This window comes from Lepus europaeus, chromosome 5 (assembly GCF_033115175.1).
Source record: "Lepus europaeus isolate LE1 chromosome 5, mLepTim1.pri, whole genome shotgun sequence".
Taxonomy (NCBI): Eukaryota; Metazoa; Chordata; class Mammalia; order Lagomorpha; family Leporidae; genus Lepus; species Lepus europaeus.
The window spans coordinates 145909702-145936873 of record NC_084831.1 but is presented as its reverse complement, the minus strand read 5'-3'; the positions used below and the strand labels follow the sequence as shown (position 1 = coordinate 145936873).

At 48.6% G+C, this 27172-nt stretch overlaps 2 pseudogenes; one reads left to right on the top strand and one right to left on the bottom strand.

Moving 5' to 3' along the window:
- Positions 1 to 13461: 13461 nt before the first annotated feature.
- Positions 13462 to 19729, bottom strand: LOC133759305 (nucleoporin SEH1-like; annotated as a pseudogene).
- A 3034-nt stretch (positions 19730 to 22763) lies between these two features.
- LOC133759304 (phospholipase DDHD1-like) lies at positions 22764 to 26444 on the top strand (annotated as a pseudogene).
- Positions 26445 to 27172: the final 728 nt, after the last annotated feature.

Sequence of the window (27172 nt, the reverse complement as noted above, 5' to 3'; positions counted from 1 at the left end):
GCACTGGAGAAGAGGGCGCTCTCCAGCTGCCAGCCGCCCCCCCAGCCCCGTGGCCGCCCCGCTGCCCAACGCAGAGGCAACCAAGGCCGCTCCAGAGCCCCCGGGCCCCCCCCCCCGAGGTCCTGCCCTGCAGGCCGGCACACCCTTGGCGCCCCATGCGTGCACGGCCGCCCCAGCGCCCGCAGCCCGGGGTCCTGGCCCCTCCTCCCTGCGCGGAGAGAGCCCCCTCCCGCAGCCCCGGCCCTCGGCCTCCAGGAAGGGGCCATGGGAGGTGGTGGGAGGGGTCCGGCGGCTCCGCGGGCCCTGCGCGCCAGGCCAGGCACCGGAGCTGGGGAGCGGGCGGCGGGGCTGGGAGCAGCCGCTCCTCCCGGGGGGCGGGGGCGGAGGCGGGGGGCTGCTCCCAATCAGAGCCGCGGCCGCCCCTGCATCCCGGTGCCCTGGGTGGCCACTCACCGACCCGCCAGAGCTCCCGTCGCAGCCTCCCCCTCCATCTCTCTCTCCCTCTCCCCCTCCAGCTCCGAGGGTCCCAGGCCATGCGGGCCCCGCGCGCCAAGCCTGCGGCCAGGCGTGGGTAGAGTTGGCCGCTGGCCCTGCACCAGCATGGAGGTGCCTGGCGCCCCGGTGCCCAGCAAGGCCAGCGAGGCCGCGGTGAAGTGGCAGCTGTGCCACCACACGACGGCCAAGATGTGGATGGTGAGTGGGCGCCGGGCCCACGTGGGTAGGCGTTGTGGTCCCCGGGGCCGTGTGCCGGCTCGGCTGGGCCCCTGAGGCCCCCCGGGGGGGGGGTCTGTGGGCAGGCGGCCCCTGGGGGCTCCAGGCAGGGCCAGGGGCGGCCGCGTGGGGCAGGGCTGGGGCAGCTCCGCTAAGCTTGGGTGCCCTTCCGGAATCTTCTAGGGGGCCAGGCCATGGTCCTGGGGTCTGGGACCGCGCCGTGGGGGGGGGGGACCGCGCCGTAAGGGTGGGGGGGAGATTCCGGGTCGGGCTGGGGGCCGTGGGGCCGGGCTGGGGGTCAGGAGAGGCCCGGGCCGTCCATGCGGGGAATCAGAGCCTGCAGCCGGGGGCCTGGTCTCCTCTCCCTCCGGGAAGCGGCCTGGGTCTCACGGCCCTGGCTCCAGGGCCCTGTCCCCTGAAGCTGCCAGGCGAGGGTGGGGGTTCCCAGTCCCCGGTACTGAATTCCTGCCAGGGGGATTGTGTTTCGGCTTCAGCTCTCGGTCTCCCCTTGGCCAGCATTTTATCATGTGCCTACTGTATCCCGGCCCCGTCTTGGGTGCTCAAGAGAAGGGCAGGTGGGAGCTGCGGGGGGCAGGGACCCGCGTGGGCCTGGGCAGCCGCAGAGCCGAGTCCCGGCAGCTGGCGAAACCGACAGAGAGAAAAGGGGGCTGAGGACATGGCCGATGCAAAGGCCCTGGGGTAGCACAGAGCCAGGAGGCCAGCATGGCTGGAGCAGGGGGTTGTGGGGCGGCCCCACAGCAGAGGCCCAGGCTCCAGTTCCGGGGGGGTTATGCCCCCCCCCCAGCGAGCCAGGGCACATGTCAGCGGGGGTTCCTGCAGAGGTGCAGCCTGTGGGCACGTGGACACTCGCCCCTTCCCAGCCCTTGGCAGGAGCCCTGAGCCGCATCACACCCCCACCAGGCCCCCAGCACAGCATGGCTGCCCTGGGGCTGGGGAGGGGGCCATGTGCCCACCAGGGCCAAGCCAGCCTCGCTGCGCATCCCCGTCACGGGAGGCATTCGAGCCCAGTGGGGCCATGGTGTCTACAGGAGCAGCGTCTACACCGGGCTAGCCGGCATCCAGGGCGGGAAAACAGGACCCGTGGCCAGCATGGCCGTGAGAGCCGCTTCCGTGGCTTTGTCCCTTCCGTGGGGGGGCCCACGGAGGAAGCGAGAGTGCGGGCGCGAGGGGCTAAGGACAGGTTCCAGCCACCGCCAGCCTCGGTCTCCCCTGCCCAGAGCAAGGCCGCTGCCCAGGCCGGAACTGCAGGACGGGCACGCGGAGGCGGCCATGGTCGGACCCCCAGGAGGCTCTGCCGTGAACCTGCAGCCAGGCCGGGGTCTCATGGGCACAGGGCCGGCGCTGAGGAGGGGGCGCTGGCAGAGGGTCTGAGGTCTGGGGGCCGAGGGCTCAGCTGTGCAAAGGCCCTGGGGCCGGATGGAGCTGTGGGTGGGTGGGCGGGGCCCTAAGGAGCCATGTCTGGGTTTAGGCAGGCAGGCGCCCCAGTGCCCATCTGAGTGCTACCCGCCGCCTCCCCTGCTGTGTGCCGGCACTGGGGTGGGGGTGGGGTGCTCTGTCTCCCAGCCCTTGGCCACCGCCCACTGTGCCCACATCTGAGGCTCAGAGGAGCTGGGCAGTCTGCTGCAAACCATGGGGTGTGTCCCGGAGCCTGGGGGCGGGAATGTCGGCGGGGGTGGGGCCGGGCCGGGTCAGGCAGGGGCTGCGCCCCCACCCAGGACGCTGCGTGGGGGCTGGGCTGTGCTCCTGGGTGAATGAATGAGTGAATGAATGAATGAGTGGCCCGCCCCAGTGAGGACAGGGTCGGTTGGCGCCTCCGCCCCGCCGTCTCCCAGGCCAGCGGCCGGGTGTCCACCCCTCCCCGGGCGCTCAGAGGGGCAGCGGTCCCTGGGGGTCGCACCCAGGAGCTCTCTAGGGGCTCTGAGCTCGGCCGGCCCGACTTGGCCGCGTGCACGGGGCTTGGAGCCGTGGCCATGGCCATGGCCCAGGCGGGGCAGGAGGAAGTGAGGGAGCCGCACTGGGCGGAAGACCCCGCGCTGGGGGGCGGGGCTGAGCCAGACAAGGCGGGGGGTGGGGTCCGCGGGCAGCTGGGGTCCATGGGGCAGGGCTGAGGGCCCCGGAGGCGGCGGGTAGCGGGGAGGCTAGCTTGAGGGCCCTCACCTGGGGGGTCCCCCAGCAGCAGGAGGGACCCTGCGGATGTCCTGGCCGGGGTGGGGACTGAGCCCGGGCGCCTGGGTGGTCCGCGCGGCGGGGCAGGGGCAGGGTGGACAGATGGGTGGGTGATGGACGGATAGGTGGGTGGGTGACAGGTGAGTGGGTGCGGGGCGGGGCGTGCAGCACCCAGGGCCGCTCAGGAAGCTCCTTCGGGGCCAGGCGAAGCCCCCACACCCCTGCTGGCCCTGCCCCTCTGCGACCCATGACAGAGCTGAGCCTATCCGAAGCCAGGAGCCAAGAGCTTCTTCCGGCTCTCCCATGCAGGTGCAGGGGCCCAAGGACTTGGGCCATCTTCCACTGCTATTCCTAGGTTGTAGCAGAGAGCTGGATGGGAAGTGGAGCATCCGGGATTCGAACCGGCACCCATATGGGATGCTGGCACTGCAGACTGCATCTTTACCTGCTATGCCATAGCGCCGGCGCCTAGATAGTTTTTCAATCCTACTATAATTCTTATACAAAGAATGAATGAGTGCCCCGCCCCAGTGAGGACAGGGTCGGTTGGCGCCTCCGCCCCGCCGTCTCCCAGGCCAGCGGCCGGGTGTCCACCCCTCCCCGGGCGCTCAGAGGGGCAGCAGTCCCTGGGGGTCGCACCCAGGAGCTCTCTGGGGGCTCTGAGCTCGGCCAGGCCCGACTTGGCCCCGTGAACAGGGCTCGGAGCCCTGGCTGAGGCGGGGCAGGAGGAAGTGAGGGAGCCCAGCGCGAGGCAGCAGAGGCCGTGCTGGGGGGCGGGGGCTGAGCTAGGAAAGGGGGAGGGGTCCGCGGGCGGGCGGGGGTCCACAGGGCAGGGCTGAGGGCTCCTTCTATAATTCTTATACAAATTTACCTTATTAACCTACAGAGCCATGAGATTCTCTTCATTTTGTTTCAGCCTGTTTTCTCTCTGTTTTTCCGATTGGTTACATTCTACTGTCGGGTCCTTCCTACGTCATCACCACTCGACCACTTGGCCCGCTCAGCAAGTTTATTAAGCTTACTGCGTGTTTTAGTCCTATCATTTCCACTTGGTTATTGTTCGGCCAGCGGGGCCCAAGCAGGGGACCTCAGTGTGAGGCCTGCTGATAAGCCCCACCTCACTTCATTAATTCTTGTTGCTGCCAGGTGGAGCTGCAGGTTCAACATGCCACCAAGAGTAGTGGAGTGTCACCCGCTCTCCACTCTTGATCTCAGACAAAAGGCCGAAAAACGATACACCTGCTCCCACCAGGTTCCGATTGTAAAAGACCAACCCTCCACCCCCACCCTCCAGCAGCCCACACCACCCAGAAGGATATCCAGGCTCTGCCTGCGTCTGCCCAGTGGAGGCTTAGGTTTTGCTTAGCTTATTCCTCCCGACTGTTTCCTCCCATTCAAAGTTGTACTTCAAATATTCCATTGTTGGAATAGTTTAAGCATAGTGGGTTAAGCCGCTACATGCAATGCCAGCATCCTGTATGGGCACCGGTTAGAATACTGGCTGCTCTACTTCCCACCCAGCTCCTTGCTAGTGTGCCTGGGAAAGCAGCAGAAGATGGCCCAAGTGCTTGGGCCCCTGCACTGACGTGGGGCACCTGGAAGAAGCTTCTGGCTCCTGGCATTGGCCTGGCCCAGCCCCAGCTGTTGTAGCCATTTGAGGAGTAAACCAGCAGATGGAAGACCTCTCTCTCTCTGTAACTCTTTCAAATAAATAAATCATTTTTTCTAATTCTATTGCTATTTCTTCCTGGCAGTACATGTTAGTATTTCACACCATGTTTCTGCGGGGTTTTGTTGTGTCATTGTCTGGTGTTATTACACACTCCTACAAGCACACTGCTGTGAAATCTCTCTGTGATGTAACTCTTAGTATAAAATGGCTCTCTGCGTGCTTCCGCCAGGGAAATTGTACACCTTTTTGTGATGAAATTTGCCTCTTGGATTCTTTGACCATTCTTTCACTGTGAAGCATTTTACTTAATTTTGTCTTTTATGACTTGGTTTTGGTTTCTACATCCACTTAAGAGTTTTTGCCTTTGAGGCTGGTGCCACGGCTCACTAGGCTAATCCTTTGCCTGTGGCACCAGCACCCCAGGTTCTAGTCCTGGTTGGGGCATTGGTTCTGTCCCGGTTGCTCCTCTTCCAGTCCAGCTCTCTGCTGTGGCCTGGGAAGGCAGTGGAGGATGGCCCAAGTGCTTGGATCCTGCAACTGCATGGGAAACCAGGGTGGGGGGGAGGCAGCTGGCTCCTGGCTTCAGATGCGCCAGCCTTAGCGGCCATTTGAGGGGTGAACCAATGGAGGGAAGACCTTTCTGTCTCTCTCTCTCATTGTCTTTTTAAAAAAGAGTTTTTACCTTTGAAAAGGGAATTGCCCCCAGCTTTACTTTTTATTGTGACTGATTTATCTGGGCTGCCCTCTGATTATCTCACCTTGTTCTCTGGATATGGAACTTTGGAGAGGGATTTCCACGCTCATCCTTCTGCCGCCGTAAGTCCTTTTGTCACTATCATGTCACACCACAGTAGAGAATCACCAGTGCACCAGGTATCCTAAGGATTCCTTCATGGAAGACCCAATGCTGACTACACTTTGCGAGAGAATCCACTTTGACTTGTGTCAATGCTCTGTGCTCCCATCTTTAACCTTGTCAATGGTGGGCTCTTTAGATTCCTGGAAAATGGTTGTGTCTCATTGTAAAAGAAGCGAGGCCAGCACAGTGTTGTCCCTGTTGACCTGCTCCATGTGTTGTGATAAGTCTTTACTTATGTGACTCTAATTATGTTTTCTTGCAGTTGGCAATTTTAATGATTCCGATCCAGAATTTTATAGTTGATTTTTCAAATATGGATAAAACATCCTTATCAGTAGAAATGTGGGTATCAGGAGAGATGTGCTAGATACCAGGGATAAAATGTATGTTTCTTCTATATATTTTTTAAAAAGTTACTAACTAGATTTTAATTTCAATGTATTAGAAGTCTTATAATATAGATTACTATTTTCCAGACTTGAAGTCAGATTCTGTCCAGATCTGATTTCAAGATTCCAAAGCTGATAGCACAGAGAACACTGTTCCCACCATCACAGAGTGTGTTCTAAGGGTCTCCATGGACTGAATCACCCACAAATGTTTTTATTAAATTACAATTTTTGCGGAGGTGGGGATACAGTCCTAGTGGAAAATGCCTCGACCAGCTATATATGTTTTCTCCAACGTCTCCTTTATTTTCACACTTCCTTCAGTCATTTGTGTTAAGACCTCTTTTAAAAAAATGTTATAAAATACACCTGACATAAAATTGACAATTTTGTTTTAAAACGTCCACTTCGGTGGCATTAAGGGCATTTACCTTATTGTACAGCGTCAGTACCATCCACTGCCAGACTTCCTCATCTTTCCAAACTGCAACTCTGTCTGCTCTAAGCAGCTCTCCCTGCCCCCTCCCCCACACTCCTGGCAACCAGCACCCTCCATCTGTCTCTGACCTTGACTCCTCCAGGAGCCTCTGAGAAGTGGACTCACACAGCATTTCACCTTCTGTGGCTGGCTCATTTCACTTAGCATAACATCCTCACGTCCATCCATACTGTAGCATAGATGTCCATGCTTTTTAAATCTCATTTAGGTTCTGATGGTGCCCAGACAGAGGGCTGGTCCTCCCCTTAAACTCCATGAAATGTCCTTAAGGAAAGAAATACAGACATAATACAGAGATAATGACCAAGTTCCTGGGAATGGGACAAAGGGGGGATCACTTGGCCTTATTGCACATTGTGTGTAACAGACATTTGAAGACACCAGCACCGTTTATGACATGGAACATGCAGGATATAGAGTGTTTGTGCACACACTGACACAGTCTATTTGGGTTATAACTAAAGAAAACCAATTAAGTTTACAGAGACCATAGATTGTGATATGAATTTCACTTAGATTTGTTTTCCTCTCTATTTAACTACCACAAAATCCAGTGTTTTGGAATTCCGATAAGTAATGAATTTCTCTGCATCCCATCATTTCTTTGTTCTAAAATAGTGTGATTGCCTTTTCTTCCCTTCCTCCATCAAGTGATTATTTGTAAGGAAAACAGTAAGTTTAGAGAGATCTGCATATTATTAAAATATTAACTTATGGAAATTCTATTCCATAACAAGAATTTTATTCCATAAAAGAGAATTCCATAGAAAAATAAATGTTATCTGCTAGGAGTAGCTATCACTATCTGGAGTCCAGATTCTCAGTCATTACTGTAGTATCCTTTTCAGCTTTGCCTGACTTTATTTTTCTTTGACCTTGAATTTGTAATGGAAAGAAGCATGTGCAGAATACATAACACTTCTCATGCATACATGGAAAATCTCCCAAGATAGATTATATGTTAGGCCACACAACAAGTCTGTGTTAAAAATTAGAAACACCATTTTTTTAAAAAATTTATTTATTTTTATTTATTTGAGAGGTAGAGTTACAGACAGAGAGAGGGAGAGACAGAGAGAAAGGTCTTCCTTGCATTGGTTCACTCCCCAGTTGGCTGCAACAGCCAGAGCTGTGCCGATCCAAACCCAGGAGCCAGGAGCCTCCTCTGGGTTTCCCACATGGGTGCAGGGGCCCAAAACCTTGGGCATCCTCCACCGCTTCCCAAGGCCATTAGCAAAGAGCTGGATTGGAAGAGGAGCAGCCGGGACTAGAACTGGCGCCCATATGGGATGCCAACGGAGGATTAACCTACTGAGCCACAGTGCTGGCCCCAGAAATACTATTTCTTTTAAAAAAAGATTATTTATTTATTTGTTTGTTTATTTTTCTATCTGCTGGTTCAATCCCACAAATGGCCACAATGGTCAGAGCGGAGCCATGCAGAACCCAGGAGCCAGGAACTCCATCCTGTCTCCTACATGGGTGGCAGGAACCCAACTACTTGGGCCATCACTCGACACCTCCCAGGTACATTAGTATTAGGAAGTTGGGTGGGAAGCACAGAATAACTGACAGTCAAACCAGGCCTTCCAATATGGAAAGCAGGCATCCTCTCTCTCTCTCTCTCTTTTAAGATTTATTTATTTTCTTGAAAGTCAGAGTTACACGGAAAGAAAAGAAGAGACAGAGAGAGAGAGAGAGAGAGAGAGGTCTTCCATCCGCTGGTTCACTCCCCAGATGGCTGCAATGGTGGGAGCTGCACTGATCCGAAGCCAGGAGACAGGAGTTTCTTCTGGGTTTCCCACATGAGTTGAGGGACCCAAGGACTTGGGCCATCCTCTATTGCTTTCCCAGGCTGTAGCAGAGAGGTGGACTGGAAGTGGAGCAGCTGGGACGTGAACCAGCACCCATATGGGATACTGGCATTGCCCACTATGCCATAGCACTGACCCCAAGAAAGTGGGCATCCTTAGCAACAGCTTAATACATTGCACCACAGTGCCACCCCCACACAACAAATCTGAACAAATTGACAATAATTGAATTCAAATATCTTTTCTGACCATAATGGTATGAAACTAGAAATCAATAATAAAAAGAATGTCCAAATATTCGTAGACCTGTAGAAATTAAGTGTGTTATTATACACCCAATGGTCAATGAAGGAATTAAAATTGAAACTAAAAATATCTTGATAAAATTGAAAATGGCAACTCAACATACTGAGCTTATGGGATATAGCAGAAACAGTTCGAAAAGGGAAGTTCACGGGACAAAACACATACATCAAAAAAGACCCCAAATAAACAACCTAATGTTAACAGCTTAGAAAACTAGGAAAAGAACAAATTAAACCCAAGATGCCAAAAGGAAGGAAAAAATTAAGATCAGAACTAAAAGGGAGGCTGGTGCTGAGGTGCAGTGGGTTAAAGCCCTGTCCTGAAGTGCCAGCATCCCATATGGGTGCCTGTTCAAATCCAGGGTGCTCAACTTCTGATCCAGCTCTCTGCTATGGCCTGGGAAAGCAGTGGAAGATAACCCAAGTGCTTGGGTCCCTGCCACCCACATGGGAGATCCAGATGGAGTTCAAGGTTCCTGGCTTCGGCCTGGCCCAGACTTGGCTGTTGCAGGTGTTTGAGGAGTGAACCAGTGAGTCAGAGGTTTCTCTCTTTCTCTCTCTCCCCCTTTCAACTAAATTAATTAATTAAACTTTATAACAGATTGGGGCAAAGTAAATGAAATAGAAACAGGGAGACAGAAAACAATACAGAACAAGAAGTAAGAGTTGACTTTGAAAAGATAAGCAGGCCGGCGCCGTGGCTTAACAGGCTAATCCTCCGCCTTGTGGGGCTGGCACACCGGGTTTTAGTCCCGGTTGGGACGCCGGATTCTATCCCGGTTGTCCCTCTTCCAGCCCAGCTCTCTGCTATGGCCTGGGAAGGCAGTGGAGGATGGCCCAAGTCCTTGGGCCCTGCACCCGCATGGGAGACCAGGAGAAGCACCTGGCTCCTGGCTTCGGATCAGCATGATGTGCTGGCCACAGCGGCCATTGGAGGGTGAACCAACGGCAAAAAGGAAGACCTTTCTCTCTGTCTCTCTCTCTCACTATCCACTCTGCCTGTAAAAAAAAAAAAAAAAAAGAAAAGAAAAAAGAAAAGAAAAGCAAATTTGGGGAAGTTTTAAGTAGATTAAGAAAAAAAGATTGAAAAAGCAAATGAAGTCAGAAATGAAGGACTGAAAGTTGGTACCACAGACGCACAAGGATCCTAAGAGACTACTAGGAACAGTTGTATGTCAACAAATGGGATGGCCGAGAAGAAAACAACCATATATGGAAAAAGTGATGGCTCCATCTCACCTTCTCCTTAGCAGTGGGATTCCCGGCTCCTCCACATCTTTGCCAACCAATGGCAGATGGCGTGGCCATCTTTTTATGTATCTATTTTCCACCTGCATGTCTTCTTTGTTGCATTAAAACATTTTGCCCATTTTTTTTTTTTTTTTTGGTTAGACTGCGTTCTTGTTACTGGGTTTTGATAATTCTTCATGTTGTCAGAAAAAGACCCAGATATGTGATTGGAAATAGTCTCTCTGAGTCTGTGGCTACTTTTTGCATGTTATAAACAATGACTTTTGAAAAGCAGAAGTTTTTAATTTTGATGACATCCAGCATATTGAGTATTTATAATTTTATTTGTTCCAAAATCACAAATACTTCTCATGTATTTCCTTGTAGAAGTACTGCGGTTTCCCTCTTTCCTTTAGGTTTATAGTCTATTTTGAGTTAATTCTTGTATATGATATTAATTAAGAATCAAAATTAATCTTTTGAAATGATTTATATTTGAAGGCAGAGAAAGACAAATAGCACTTCCGTTTCCTGGTTTTCTCCCCTGTGCCTCCCACAATGGCCAGGACTGGGCTGGGCCAATGAGTTAGAACTCAGGTCTCCCTTGGGGGTTGCAGGAGCCCAGTTTCTTGAGCCATCCCTGCTGCCTCCCAGGGTCTGCATTAGCAAGAAGCTGGAGTCAGGAGCCAGAGCCAGATGTTGAACCAAGGTATTCTAGTGTGGGCATGGGTATCTTAACTGCCAGATAAAACTTCTGTCCCAAGTGCATCTTGTGTCTGTGTGTGTGTGTGTCTGTGTGTGTTTTAAGATTTGTTTATTGGGGCCAGTGCTGTGGCACAGCAGGTTAATGCCTTGGCCTGAAGCACTGGCATCCCATATGGGTGCTGGTTCAAGACCCGGCTGCTCTACTTCCATTCCCACTCTCTGCTATGCTATGGTCTGGGAAAGCAATAGAAGATGGCCTAAGTCCTTGAACCCCTGCACCCATGTGGGAGACCTGGAAGAATCTCCTGGCTCCTGGCTTCAGATCAGCGCAGCTCTGGCCTTTGTGCCCAATTGGGGAGTGAACCAGCAGATGGAAGACCAACTTCTCTCTCTCTCTCTCTTTCTCTCTCTCTCTCTCTGTGTGAGTGTGTCTGCCTCTCCTCTCTCTGTGTAACTCTTTCAAATAAAATAAAGCTTTTTTTTTTTAAAAAAATTATTTATTTGAAAGGCTGAGGCAGAGAGAGAGAGAGAGGTCTTCCATCCACTGGCTCACTCCCCAAATGGCCACAATGGCCAGAACTGGGCCAATCTGAAGCCAGGAGCCAGGAGCTTCTTCTGAGTCTCCCATGCAGGTGCAGGGACCCAAGCACATGGGCCATCTTCTACTGCTTTCCCAGGTCATAGCAGAGAGCTGAACGGAAGTGGAGCAGCTGGAACTGAAACCCATGCTCACATGGCATGCTGGTGTCACAGATGGTTTAATCCACTGCACAACAATGTCAGCCCCTCTGTTCATTTATTCTGAGGCAATGCCACACTATCTTGATTACTGCAAACTTATAAAAGCTTAGAAATCATAAAGTGTTTGCACATTTTTCAGTCAATATTAAGGTTCCATCCATTTCCACATGATTTTAGAATCATGTATCAATTTTCACACACAAGCCTGCTGTAGGTTTTCTTAGGGTTGACACTGAACCCAATTTGAGAATTGACATATTAACAATTTTGAGTTTTCTCACCCCCTGAACAGCGCATCTCTCTTTTACATAGGTCTCCTTAAATATCTCTCAAGGATTTTTTTTTTATTTCATTGTACAAGTCTTAAATTTTGGGGGCCAGTGTTGTTGCTTAGTAGGTAAAAGCTGCCTCATGCAGTGCCAGCATCCCATGTGAGTGCCAGTTCAAGTCGCAGCTGCTCTACTTCCAATCCAGCTTCCTGCTAATGTGCCTAGGAAAGCAGTAGAGGATGGCTCAAGTGCTTGGGCCTCTGCACTCATGTAGGAGACCTGGAAGAAGCTCCTGGCTTCAGCCTGGCCAAGCCCTGGCCATTGTGGCTACTTGTGGAATGAATCAATGGATGGGAGATTTTTCTCTCTTTCTCTTCCTCTCCCTCTCCTTCTTCCTGTTTGTAGCTCTTTCAAATAAACAACCAAATCTTTATTTAAAAAAAGAGACCTCAACTGTCTTTTACCAGATTAAGTATTTCACATTGTGATGGCATTGTAAATAATCTTTTCAAATTTACACCCTCCAATTGTTTGTTGTTGATATGTAGAAATATGATTGAATGTTGTATGTTGGTCTTACATCCTATACCTTGCAAAATTCCCTGTTTAGTTTCAGTAGTTTGTGAGGTTTTTGTTTGTTTTAGATCCCATTGGATTGTCTACATATGTGGGCATATCACCTGAAAATAAAGATGATTTTCCTTCTTCTTTTCCAGTTTGGATGATTTGTTTCTTGACTTCTTAAGCTGGCTACAACCGTCAATACAGTCTTGAATAGGAATAGTGAGAGTAGGTGGCCTTCTTTTGTTCTTGATCTTAACACTCCAGCTTTCCCCATTAAATGCAACATTGACAAGAGGGTTTTCACCTGTCCTTTTTCAAACTGAGGAAAATCTTTTTATTCCTTGTTTCCTGAGAATCTTTTTTAAGAATTATTTTATTTATTTGTAAGACAAGAGTTACAGAGAGAAGTAGAGCTAGAGAGAGAGAGAGAGAGAGAGAGGTCTTTCATCTGCTGGTTCACTCCCCAAATGACTGCAATGACCAGAGCTGCACCGATCCGAAGCCAGGAGCCAGGAGCTTCTTCCAGGTCTCCCACACAGGTGCAGGGGCCCAAGCACTTGGGCCATCTTCCACTGCTTTCCCAGGTGCATCAGCAGGGAGCTGCATCAGAAGTGGAACAGCCAAGACTCAAACCAGTGTCCATATGGGATACTGGCTCTGCAGGCAGAGGCTTAAGCTACTACACACAGCGCCAGCCTCTGTTCATTTTTGTTGTTGTTGTGTAATACAATGTTGACCTCATAGAATAAGTTGGAAATTATTCTTTTAGTATTTAACTTTCTAATGTTTGTGGTTGACTTCTGACAAACCCTGTTTAACCACATCAAGAACATTTTTCTCTTTCACTTAAAGCACCCCCATTTATTCTATTAATATTCATTTTCTTTTCCTTTCTTTAAATGCAATTCTTCTCATAGATACGACACAAAAATAGCAGGAGGTTTGAATTGCTGTGTTGGTAGCCAAGCCTACCTTTAGCATGAACCCTGAATAGCCAAAACTGCACCATTTGAAAATCAGTTTTGGGATTTAATCAGAAATGACTGCTAAGTTTTTTTATGAAAGATATTTATTCAATCTTCAAATTAAACATAAAAATTCATCATTTTTGCCGTTTTAGAAAACAAAAGAAACATGCCTACATTCTCCAAAGGGAGTAAAATGGTATATTCCTTCTTCCCCACTACTCAGAAGGATAGTAAGGATTCTTCTAATTTTTAAGCCAAGTTAGTTTCAAGAACATTTCAAAAAATTGTTTTGCTGACAATGTCTCAACAAAAGCCTCTCCATTTATGTCTCAAAAGTTTCAAGTAGTGTCAATAAACTAACTAGTGCAAACAAATTGATATCCACTGCATTTTAAAGGCCTTTTGGACTGTGTTTAGTAGCAAGCAGGCTGCTGGTGTATCTTGGGAGAGGTCAGAGGCTCTGGGGAAGGGGAAAAGGAGTTTGCTTTCCATTCCTGTGTGCATACAACAAGCCGCAAAACAGCAAAGTCACTCCAGTTAGCTCGTACTCAGCTGTGCTTTCTGCCAGCATAAGATCCACTTAATGAATTCTGAAGATTTGGGATATCTGAACCTAGGGAAGGATGTACATTTCCCTGCTGAGAACTCCCACTGACTGGGCTCCCATTACCTTTCAAACTACCAGTGCACTTCCAATTGTCCATGTAATTGGCTTTCCGCAATCCTACACAGCCATCATCTCCTGAAGATGCTAGCACTGTGCCTGTTATAATCCAGCTCACTCTCCAGACCTGAGAATTGTGATTATCAAACTGAGCCACTATATGGATTTCAATTTTGTTGGTCCACCAGATGAAGTAAGTTCTTTCCTCACAGGTTTTAGTGTAAAAGTCCTCACACCTTTGGTTGTGATTGCTAGAATATGGAAAGATCTTCCCAAGATTGGAGCAAATGCAATATCATGAACAGGATCAGTGACTGTCATAAGAGTTTCAGCTTTTGCATATTTCCTGGTGTTTTCATTATATTCAAAAATCTGAACTTTGGCCATTGCATTTGGACTACTGTCATCACTCCCTATAGCTCTCCTGGGAGGAAGCACGAGAGCTTGAAGGGGTCCAAGAAATACAGCTACAGCTTAGCTTACATGAGGTCTCATGCTGCAGGCACCACTGGCTAGGATTCATAACATCTGGGGCCTCGTATATCCTCACTATATCATCTGCTGAACAAGTTGCCAACGTAAGACCCATATGCTTGGGAGCAACTTTCACATCAGTAACGATGTCCTGCTATGCACTAGAGTTGTTCCCTTAACCCAGGGACTCTGTCCTCGCAGTTTACCATTTGGCTCTCCTACTATTTCCTCCCACACAGCAGCTGTTTGGTCAAAAGAACAGGAAGCCGGGCCGGTGCCATGGCTCACTAGGCTAATCCTCCGCCTGCGGTGCCAGTACCCTAGGTTCTAGTCCCGGTTGCTCCTCATCCAGTCCAGCTCTCTGCTGTGGCCTGGGAGGGCAGTGGAGGATGGCCCAAGTGCTTGGGTCCCTGCACCCGCATGGGAGACCAGGAGGAAGCACCTGGCTCCTGGCTCTGGATCAGCGTAGCGCTGGCCATAGCGGCCATTAGGGGACTGAACCAACGGAAGGAAGGCCTTTCTCTCTGTCTCTCGCTGTCTATAACTCTCTCTCTTCTCTCTCTCTCTCTGTTCAACTCTGCATGGAAAAACAAAAAACAAGAAAACAGAGTGACTCTGTTAAAAACTAATTAAATATTATAAGAAAAACAAAAAAAAATTATTTAAAAAAAAAAAAAACAGGAAGCCAAAACCTGTCCAAACTCAGGATGGGCCCAGGTCACACGCCATACAGATCCACTGTGTGTCTTCCAACTAGCAGTACAATGCCAAGCCCCACTTTCACTTTTATCCCAGACCTTGACGCTCTGGTCGCTGGAGCAAGTCGCCATCTGCTGGCCTTGGAAGTTGAAAGAGACATCACGGACGAGATCCTTGCGGTCCGCTGTGGTGCTGCGGGGCACAAACGTGGCTTCCGCCCGCTGGCGCCTCTTCCGTGCGCCCCTCCCGCCTCCGAGGAGGGCTGTGGCGGGCGACCCGCAGCTCGCAGAGACCCCACAGCCCGAACGGGCAGGGCGCGTGCAGTCCGCTAAGTTTTAACGCGTGCTAGCTCAGGACTGAGTTGCTAGGATCATTTTGTTTTCCTTCGTTAAACTATTTATACCTGGGGTGAGCGCTTAGCCTAGCAGTTAAGACACCCACATCCCATACCAGATACCAGCTCCAGACTACAGCTCCCTAATGCAGACCCTGGGAGGCAGTGCTGGTGGCTCAAGAAATTGTATTCCTGCCACCCCCGTGGAGACCTGGATGGAGTTCCAGGCTCCCAGCTTCAGCCTCAGCCCAGCCCAGGCTGTAGCGGGCATCTGGGGGAGTGAACCAGGGGATGGAAGAGCTCTCTCCCTCTCTGTCTCTGCCAAAGAGACTAATTAGTTAATTAATTAATTTTTAAAGGTCATATGCTGTGTGGAGTTCTTTTTTTTGTTTTTGTCTTTTTTTTTTTTTTTAGATTTATTGATTTATTTGAAAGTTAGAGTTACACAGAGAGAAAAGGAGAGGCAGAGTGACAGCGAGGTCTTCCATCCACTGGTTCACTCTCCAATCGACTGCAACAGCCAGAGCTGCGCTGATCCAAAGCCAGGAGCCAGGAGCCAGAAGCCAGAAGCTTCTTCCAGATCTCCCACATGGGTACAGGGGCCCAAGGACTTGAGTTATCTTCTATTGCTTTCGTAGGCCATAGCAGAGAGCTGGATTGGAAGTGGAGCAGCCGGGTCTTGAACTGGCGCCCATATTGGATGCTGGCACTGCAGGTGGTGGCTTTACCCACTATGCCACAGCATTGGCCCCTAAACTAATTAATTTTTTAAAAATGATATCTAATGTTGGGCCATCCTTACCTTCTTAAAGTAAACTGATCTTAGCTGTGGTATACTGTTCATTTAATATGCTGCTTTATTTGATTTGATAATATTTTAAAATTTTGTGTTCCTACTTTTATGTAGTATTCTAAAATTAGGGGGCAGGCATCTGTCCTGCTTGTGAAGATGCTGATTGTGGTGTCTGGATTTGCCTTGGTTTGATGCCCACACGTGGCTCCTGACTCCAGGTTACCACTCCAGCCAACCCTGCTGGAAGGAAATGGTGAGACTCAGGTGGCTGGGTTCCTCCCACCAACGCGGGTCACCTAGTTGTGGCCAGCAGCCCTGGCCATTGCAGGCCTTTGGACAGTGAGTCAGTGGGTGGGAGCTCTGCCTCTTAAATCAAAATAAAGTTTAATTTATGTGTTGGAATTATGTTACACGGAATATGAAAAGTGTATTAAAAATAATTAATGTATGTCTATACAGGATGACAACCTATTACTATTGCCATTTCAGTAAATAATGAAAAAAGCATGGGTAGATTAAATAAATGATAAATGTCAAATGGAGGGGAATCTACTACATGTTACATGTTACACCAAATTAGGTATAGTGGACTAATAGATATTTAAATGATATTTTAAATTCAATACTAGGGCTGGGAGATTCAAGCAGTCACATAGTACATAAGCAATATAGTCTAGTGAACTTTTTTTTAAAGAAAAAGCTTTCCTGTAATAGGCAAGACATATAAGTTTTAATTTCAATGAAACACAATCTAAAATTAAACTTAATTTGAATTGAACTTTTCTAGCTATATTTTGCTTTTCTAAGCTTTTATTTAGAGTTGTATAATTAGGAACACAAGGATATTCTGCCTATGTTTGTTTCCTCATGTATATTTACAAACATTAATTTATCAACTCCGGAGGTCATCTTATTTTCTCATCAATAAGAAGTCTATTTAGAAGCACATGTTTGGCAAGGAGTTAAGATACGGCTAGAGATGCCCACATCCCATATCAGGGTATCTGGGTTCAAGTCCTGGCCCTGCTTCTGCTTCTGGCTTTCTGTTGAGGCCCTGGGAGGCTCAGGTACTTGAGTCCCTGCCAGTGTGTGGGAGACCTGGATTGAGTTCAGTGCTCCTGGCTTCAGTCCAGTCCAGCCTTGGGGGCTGTGGGACTTAGGGAGTGAACCAATGAATCTCTGTCTCTCTCTCTATTTCTCTCTGTCTGCTGCCTTTAAAATAATAAACATTTTAAAAGACATATCCTTCAGATTTTTAAAAAAATTTTCTCTGTTCATTTCCAACCTGATTTTTTAAACAAATTTGTTTATTTACTTGAAAGTCAGAGTAACAGAGGGAGGCAAAGACTGACAGAGAGAGAGAGATAAACCAACCTTACATCCACTGGTTCATTCCTCAAATGCTTGCAACACTTGGGGCAGGGCTGGTTGGAAACCAGGAGCCAGAAATTCCATCCGGTCTCCCACGTGGTTGGTAAGGACCCACCAGACTCTTCCAAGTCAAAGTGAGGTGTGAGAACCCACAGTATCGGCAGCCCTGGGAGATGGTTCGCCCTGCAGAATCCCAAGCTAGAATGTGCATCTAGCAAGAACTCAGGTATTGGTTTGACAGGGCTGCTGTAAGAAAATACCATGAAGGCCAGTGCCGCAGCTCACTTGGCGAATCCTCCACCTGCGGCGCCGGCACCCTGAGTTCTAGTCCTGGTTGGGGCGCCAGGTTCTGTCCCAGTTGCTCCTCTTCCAGTCCAGCTCTCTGCTGTGGCCTGGGAAGGCAGTAAAGGATGGCCCAAGTGCTTGGGCCCTGCACCCACATGGGAGACCAGGAGGAGGCACCTGGTTCCTGGCTTCTGATCAGCGCAGGGCCGGCCATAGTGGCCATTTTGGGGGGTGAACCAACAGAAAAGGAAGACCTTTCTCTCTCTCTCTCTCTTTCTCTCTCTCTCTCTCACTGTCCAGCTCTGCCTGTAAACAAGAAAGAAAGAAAGAAAGAAAGAAAGAGAGAGAGAGAGAGAGAAAGGAAAGAAAGAAAGAAAGAAAGAAAGAAAGAAAGAAAGAAAGAAAGAGAAGAAAGAAAGAACCATGAACTTGCTGTTTTCTCTCACAGTCTTGCAGGCTACAAGTCTACATTTAATGTGTTGACAGGGTTGGTTTCCTCTGAAGGCTGTGAGGGGAGGATCTGCACAGGCCTCTCTCTCCAATGTGTAAATCTCCTTCTCTTAAAGAAAATCTCATCTATTTTACCAGCAGAAGACAGAATGCATACAAGTGGCAAAAACAAACAAATAACCTCCCCTCAAGCCCTTGCCACCAAAAAAAAAAAAAAAAAAGCAACAACAACAACAAACCTATGCCTATTTTCTTAGAAGGCTCAGCATAGTGTATAGCATGAGAATTTGACACAGCTGGTGACTGGCATTGTGGCACAGTGGGTTAAGTCACCTCTTGGATTGACAGCATCCCATATCAGAGGGCTGATTTAAGTCCTGGCTGCTCCACTTCCAATCCAGCTAGTGTGCCTGATAAAGCAGCCAAAGATGGCCCAAGCACTTGGGCTCCTGCCACCCATGTGGGACTCTTGGCTTCAGCCTGACCCAGCCAAGCTGTTGCAGATATTGGGGAGTAAAACAGCAAATGGAAGATATCTATCCCCCTCCCCATCCCACCCATCATTCTGTAGTTCAAATAAATAAATATATTTTTTTGAAAGTGAGTTTGTGGGGCTGGCGCTGTGGCACAGTGGGTTAACACCCTGGCCTGAAGCGCCAGCAGCCCATGTGGGCACTGGTTCGAGACCCAGCTGCTCCACTTCCAATCCAACTCTCTGCTATGGCCTAGGAAAGCAGTAGAAGATGGCCCAACTCCTTAAGCTCTAGCACCCACATGAGAGACCCAGAAGATGCTCCTGGCTCCTGTCTTCAAATCAGCTCAACTCCGGCCATTGCAGCCAATTGGGTGTATATGTTGTTAACAGCAATACAGTAATACAATTTTTATTTGTTCATTCTAACAGGTATCAAATCCTATTTTATAGCTGAAATGGGTAATTTAAAATGTAGGTAACTATACTGTATTATAATTTTTACCATCTGAATTGCTAGGCGTTTTGATCGTTTTTCTTGTATTAACTCACAATTTGTCCAGGATGACCAGAGTCCCTTTCTTTCACTCTACATAATTTTGTCTCCCAATACATGATATTTAGAGCAATATTTTACTTGATTTGGCTTCTGTTGGAAAACTTGGTTTGGACCTAAAGGATTTCAGTCTTTTCTTTTTTAAAGATTTATTTATTTATTTGAAAGTCAGGGTTACACAGAGAGAGAGAGAAGGAGAGAGAGGTTACACACACACACACACACACACAGAGATCTTCCATCTACTTGTTCACTCCACAATTGACTGCAAAGGCTGGAGCTGGGTCATTCCACAGCCAGGAGCCAAGAGCTTCTTCCAGGTCTCCCATGTGGGTGCAGGGGCCCAAGGACTTGAGCCATCCTCCACTGCTTTCCCAGGGAATAGCAGAGAGCTGTATTGGAAGTGGAGCAGCCTAGTCTTGAACTGGTGCCCATATGGGATGTCAGCACTGCAGGCAGCAGCTTTACCCTCTACACCACAGTGCTGGGTCCAGAATTAATTTCAGTCTTAATACATTGTCCCTTTGCCTGATCTGTGAGAGGGACTCCTCTCACCGTTAACTCATCCTGGGAATCTCTTGTCTTTATTTATTTATTTATTTATTTTAGCTCATCTGTCTAACCTGTGTCATCCCTCTCATTTACAAAATGTGTTAGTCCTAGATTTGGAGGCAGCTTTTAGAGCCACCTTCTCCAGTCTGTCAGCCAGGGTGGTCATCTCTGTCACAGGACCTGAGGACTTGGTCACTGGCTTCAAGAACTCAGACCTTAAAGTTGAAATTAGCCACAAGTGGCTTTCTGGCTATCCTCTAAGTGCAGAACCTTGCTCTGCTTGTGTGCTTAGACAGCTTCTTTCTGATGATAGCTAGTCTTAGGATCTCCCACTTCAATGAGTTTCCTTATACAAATTACATTTGTCAACTATCAATGAAGAAGTCAATCACTAGCCTGTTATAAACCTGATCTACCTTCCCTTAACATAGCTATCTCCAGACCACCACAGTCATCAGAGAGAAGAATGTGGGATAGGCTGGTCTGTCGGGTAGAAAACAACTCTTTTGATGTAAGGATGATGTATTATTAATGCGGTGATCAACATGCTTCTGAATCATGGCACAGGCTTGGGCCAAGTCCTTGCCTCTATGAAAACATCCTTAAAAGTGTGGAGTGATTGCTCAGTGACCCTCAGATTAATGTGTTCTTATGCCTGTTGCTCTAGAATTTATGATAATGCCTCTTTCGCATGGGAAAAACTACTACTACCCTGTAAGGTGCTGACATAGTCACCTATAGGTCTACAGAATACAGTTGAGATGGACAGCTCCACCACACATCAGGAGTCTATGGATCAATGCTGACAGAGATGAGGGTACAATGCCTTCCTTCTCCATGGTTAGATACATCACAGGTGTCGAGAGAGAGACAGGCACTCAGGAGAAGCAGACCCAGTTAAGGGAGCTTCCATGAGCTGCAGGCTTTCTTCCTAGCATCCTACATAACTCACCTCCTAGTCTCACTTTTATGGCATGTCATGACACCTGAGCCATATCCCTGAACTACAAAACACCTGACTTAGAGGCTGGGAGTCTGTGAACACATGGTGAGAAAAGATTGATATTGAGCATCTCAGAAGGAAGCAATCTTTGGGGGTTTGTGCCCTGTTTCATTGAGAGGCCTGTTCTTCATATCAGTTTTCCTGATTGGCATAGTAATGGTTTTTGAGCGTCAAATGCTCAAACGAGAGATTCCTGGCTTCAGTGGAGGCAGATCAGAAAGAATTTGTAGATACTCAGTGAGAACAGGATTCTCAGTATCTTTGCCTATTACTGACTTCTTAACAGTATCAGACACAAAGACACACAGAGATACAAGATACACACACAGACACACAGATGCACACACGTACATCTTTTTTTTTTTTTTTGACAGGCAGAGTGGACAGTGAGAGAGACAGAGAGAAAGGTCTTCCTTTTGCCATTGGTTCACCCTACAATGGCCGCCGTGGCTGGCGTGCTGTGGCCGGCGCACCGCACTGATCCAAAGGCAGGAGCCAGTGCTTCTCCTGGTCTCCCATGGGGTGCAGGGCCCAAGGAGTTGGGTCATCCTCCACTGCACTCCCGGGCCACAGCAGAGAGCTGGCCTGGAAGAGGAGCAACCAGGACAGAATCCAGTGCCCCAACCAGGACTAGAACCCGGTGTGCCGGCGCCGCAAGGTGGAGGATTAGCCTATTGAGCCGCGGCGCCGGCCATGCACACATGTACATCTTTGCTCAGGAAATCAAACTCAGTTTATAGGAGATTATATCTACTTGAGATACTACTGACTAACGTAAATGATTTAAAAAAAATAGTGAAGACCTCTAGCTAAGGCCTCTCATAATTACAGGGTATAATGTAAGATATGAGATATGCACAATGTAAATATCCAACAATTCTCTGGGCACACATTTAAAATGGTCCCTAGCTGACCCTATTCTTCCTGGTTACTCAAATGACCTGGACTTTAAGGCTTTGGAAATGACTTGAGAAACTATTAGCTTGCTTTCCTGAGGCTAAGATGGTGATTTTTGCAAATATAATAACAATTTACAAGAATAGCAGTGTTTTTATAACAGAATTGAATATTCAAATGTAAGTTTCTTTTGTGAATTGATTGCATAAAGTATTCTCTTTTCCAAAGCAATGATCTAGAATTTCGCCTTTATTTCCTATCTCCCACCCATGCTGGATTGGAAGGGCCTCTGGATGAATCTGCAGTTGGCTGTCACTGTGCTTTTTTTTTTTTTCTTAAAAAGAAAAGATTTTATTTATTTATTTATTTGAGAGGCAAAGTTACAGACACAGAGAGAGGTCATCCTTCCCCTGGTTCACTCCCCAAATGAGAGCTCAGCCAGAGCTGAGCCATTATGAAGCCAGGAGCCAGGAGCTTCCTCCGGGTCTCCCATCTGGGTGCAGGGGCCCAAGGTCTTGGGCCCTCTTCTACTGTCCTCCCAGGCCATAGCAGAAAGCTGAATTGGAAGAGGGGCATCTGGGACATGAACTGATGTCCATACGGGATGCCAGTGCCACAGGAGGAGACTTAGCCCCCTGCATCACAGCACTGGCCCCATAAACCATATGGTTCTAACACCAAAAAATATTTTACTTTCTTTACAGTGACATATTTCAGTGAATCAGTCTCAAGTTACAAAATGTTTAATTCAACAGTCTTCAACACATATACAGAAATGCAGCTTGATAACAATTCAAACAGCTGTCAAAGATCCTGTACCGACACAAGGTGAATGAACTTGGCCCTGTGACTGGTTCTGCACGTGGTTATGTTTAACAGAGAGCAGAGTTTCTGTTAGTGCATTCAAGGACAGATGTGTCCTAGAGAATTCTGCAGTACTGAGGGCTGTTTCCATACTTGGCAATGAGCCTTCTTCAAGGCTTTTGGCATAACTGACAATCTGCACAAGAGCCACCAGCCCTCAGTTCTACAGTGTGCCATATTTCTGTTTATGTGTTGCTCTTCCTGTTTGGGAGATCCTGAGAGCAGAGAAATTCTACCCAGGCAGGCTCTGCGGGAAGCAGGAAGAGGGGTGCTTCTTTGTAACTGTTCTTTGTGGAACTGCTACAAACGGGGTATCATGCATGTCTCCCTTGGTTTCCTCCTCACTACAGCTCTGTGAGCTAGATTGTCATCATTTCGCTTAGGAGGAAACCAAGGCTCAGTGAGGTCAGCCAAGGTGCCTGAGGTCACACAGCCAATGAACAGGACGCCAGAAAGCAAGGAGTCCCCACCTGCGCCCTTCCAACTCTGCCAGTCAGCGGCTGTGAGCCAAGGTAGGTGCAGACCGGCAGCTCCTCTCAGTGTCAGACGCAGAGAAGTCACCAATGGCATCGCTGGCCCAGCGCCTCCTTCAGCGATGGGTCTCGAAGCCCCAGTTGCCTTCTATTAATCAGCGCAATTCCACAAATGTGACAACTCCAAATGTAATTAATAGTTCATCTTTTTTTTTTTTAAATCAGCAATGTGAATGATTTTTTTTTCTTTTTTCTTTTTTCATTTTCATTATTTACTTGACAGGTAGAGTTATAAATGTCCGCTATGGCTGGAGCTGCGCTGATGCGAAGCCAGGAGCCAGGTGCTTCCTCCTGGTCTCCCATGCGTGTGCAGGGACAAAAGTACTTGGGGCATCCTCCACTGCCCTCCCTGACCACAGAAGAGATCTGGGCTGGCAGAGGATCAACTGGGACTAGAACCCAGAGCCCACATGAGATGCCGGCGGAAGAGTAAGCAAGTGAGCCACAGTTGCGGCCCCAATGATCTTTATTTTCTTTTTCAGTTTTCTTTCAGAAATAGTCTCAGTTTTTTTTTAAGGCAAAAAGTCTTCAAAAGAATTAAATCACGACAAAGGGGCGGGCCGCCTAAAGAGGCTGTGGTGGCCCCGCGCCTCCAGGGGGCAGAGCCGCCACCTCCACCACCGCCCGCCGCAGTCCTGTTCGGGATTTGAAAGAAGAAACTCCCGGTGGAGGGTGGAGAGGGCGGCGGCGTTGGGTGTGTGGGTGAAGCGCTGGGGGCCACGGCCGGGCCGCCAGCGGCGTCTCCACAGCCTGAACTACGCGGGCCGCGGCTCCCCGCGGAGCCCCGAGCAGAATGGCCGGGGCGGCAGCGCCTGGGACCTGGGCTCCGACCCGGGGCCGGCGGGCGGCGGCAGCAGCGTCTGCTGCCAGGAGCACCTCCCCAGCGGGGACCCGGGCGACGGCAGCTGCCCCTGACCCTGCTGCGCGGGGAGCCCGGGCTGCACTTGCCGCCGAGCGCCGACGACCACGACCCCCCCCTGGCGCTGGACCCCTGTCTCCGGGACGAGAACTAGGACTTCAGCTCGGCCTAGTCGGGTCCTCGCTGCACCCGTCGCCGCCGCCGCTGCCGCTGGGCCCGCGAACTCGGGGCGGGGGCGGCGGGTCCGGGGAGAGGAAGCGCGCTCGGCCCGGCGGCCCTGCAGCCCGGCATCGCTACGAGGTGGTGACCGAGCTGGGCCCGGAGGAGGTGCGCCGGTTCTGCAGGGAGGACAAGAAGACCTGGAAGTCTTTCACCGGCTACGACTCGCTGCGCATGGAGCTCGCCTCCGGACCCTGCTGCAGGCCACCGGGGCCCTGGACGGCGACCAAGTGTGCGGCCCAGCCTCCAGCTCCGGAGAGGAAGACGACGAGGACCGCGCCTGGGGCGGCTTCTGGCCACGCGCTGGGAGGCAGGAGCCCGCGATGCAGGAGCTGGTGCCCATGGAGCCGGTGTGCGTGCGGGGCTGCCTCTAGGAGGTGGACGTGGTCCAAAGAGAGTGCTACTCCGTGTATTGGAACCAGGCTGATAAAATACCAGTGATGCGTGGACAGTGGTTTATTGATGGTACTTGGCTGCCTCTAGAAGAAGAAGAAAGTAACTTAATTGAGCAGGAGCATCTCAGTTGTTTTAAGGGTCGGCAGATGGAGGAAAATGTTGATATTGAAGTGTCAAAATCTTTAGACGGAAGAGATGCTATTCATAGTTTTAAGTTGAGTTGAAACCATGTGGACTGGCACAGTGTGGATGAAGTGTATCTTTATAGTGATGCAACAACATCTAAAATCGCAAGAACAGTTACCCAAAAACTGGGATTTTCTAAAGCATCAAGTAGCGGGACCAGACTTCGTAGAGGTTACCTAGAAGAAGCCATGTTGCAAGATAAGCCATCGCAGACCACCCATATTGTGTTTGTTGTACATGGCATTGGGCAGAAAATGGACCAAGGAAGAATCATCAAAAACACAGCCATGATGAGAGAGGCTGCAAGAAAAATAGAAGAAAGGCATTTTTCCAATCATGCAACACATGTGGAATTTCTGCCTGTTGAGTGGCGGTCAAAACTTACTCTTGACGGAGACACTGTTGATTCCATTACCCCTGACAAAGTACGAGGGTTGAGCACGATGGACATAATGTGTTACACCAGCCCGCTTTATAGAGATGAACTGGTTAAAGGCCTTCAGCAAGAGCTGAATCAATTATATTCCCTTTTCTGTTCTCGGAATCCAGACTTTGAAGACAAAGGGGTAAAGTCTCCATAGTGTCACGTTCCTTGGGCTGTGTAATCACAATACAATGATGGCTGGAATCCAGTTCGGCTTTATGAACAGTTGCTGCAGAAGGAAGAAGAGCTGCCTGATGAGCGATGATGAGCTATGAAGAAAGAAATCTTGATGAACTGTATATAACAAAACGACAGCTGAGGGAAATAGAAGAATGGCTACATGGACTGAAGCCATCATCTGTATCACAAACAACTGCCTTAAAATGTAAGGTTGAGAATTTCTTATGCATGGGATCCCCACTAGCAGTTTTTTTGGCATTGCGTGGCATCTGCCCAGGAGACATGGAAGTCAAGACCATATTCTGCCTAGAGAGATTTGTAACCGGTTACTAAACATCTTTCATCCTACAGATCCAGTGGCTTATCGATTAGAACCATTAATACTAAAACACTACAGCAGCATTTCACCTGTCCAGATCCACTGGTACAATACTTCAAACCCTCTACCTTACGAGCACGTGGAGCCAAGCTTTCTCAACCAAGCCAAAGAATCTACCTCAGTTTCAGAGAATGAAGGCCATCTCAAGCCCTGTGACCTCACCAGTCTTTTCCAATGACACTTTGGAGAATCTATAACGAACATAGGCAAAGCAAGCATATTAGGGGCTGCTAGCATTGGAAAGGGACTTGGCAGAATGCTCTTCTCAAGATTTGGATGTTCATCTGCATCGCAAGCATCTGAGACTTCAAAGGACTCCATGGAAGACGAGAAGAAGTCAGCTGCCTCACCGTCTACAACCACTGTGGCAACATAGACCCTGCCACAGAGCAGCCCTGGCTTTCTGGATTCTGCATTGGAGTTGAATCACAGGATTGATTTTGAGCTCAGAGAAGGCCTCATCGAGTGCCGCTACTGGTCAGCTGTCACATAGAATACTGCCTACTGGTCGTCCCTGGATGTTGCTCTCTTTCTCTTAACCTTCATGTACAAACATGAGCACAACAATGATGCAAAACCCAGTTTAGATCCAATCTGAACTCTTGAAGGACATTCATGGCCCAAAACTGATTTCTTTTTTTTTCTGTTCAAATGGTGTGTGTCAAGATAAGGAGATTTCAGGGCTGAGTTGTTTCAGTTTTATTTAGGAGCAAGAAATATTTGAATTTAAAAGCACTTTATTTTTTTTTAAATGTTTCCCGTCCTAAAGAACTTATTTATAGTTTGCATAATTTCGATTATGAATCTGACAGAACCTCCTGCAGAGTGATCACACAAAACCTGGAAAACAAGAAAGTTTGGGTCAACTGCATGTGAACATCATAGATCACAATCTGACTTTGCCCAAACATGAAGGCATATTGATGGATTGAATCTAATGTATTAACCAAACTCTGTTAGAAATCTAAAATGGCCAAGGTCTAGTGTATTCTATGTAAAGATTACAAGTGGTATCATTGTTTAGATTTCTATGAAAGTTTGCATTTCCACAATTCCTTAAAAAAAAGAATATAACATATTTAAAATGTTTTCAATTTAACTTGTTTAAAGAAGACTAATACTTACAAAGAAACAGTATTTGAACTACTGTATTTATAATTTATTACCTCTAACTGCTTGATTTCAATATATGAAACATTACATTTTTAATGTTTCCTTTGAGCGTAATTGAAAACCACATTTATTTTCTATAATGTTTAAGATCCTTTTTTCTCAGAACTTCATCTTTGTACTCTTCAGATAAATATTTAGGCACTGTGGCATACTTTCAGGATTTTTTTTCCATTAAAAAGTTGTAGTTTCACATAAATAATACTAGTTCAATTATATTTCCTTTAAATATTAGTTTTTCACACGTACCTCAGAGAATGTTAAGGCGTTTCTAAACTCGGGTACATCTCATTAACTTTGTTAGAAAATTAATAGATACTTTTGGAACAGAGACTGTGACACCATTTCAAATTCTAAACATCCGTGTGCCAACCATTCAACAGGTACGAAAGAATGGGGTGCCAGTAACATTTTATTTTTGGTGTGTTTAAGAAAACAGGCACAAGGCACAGCACCTCAGGACTCTGGGCACTGGCAAGGTTTTCCTCAAGGGTTTGCA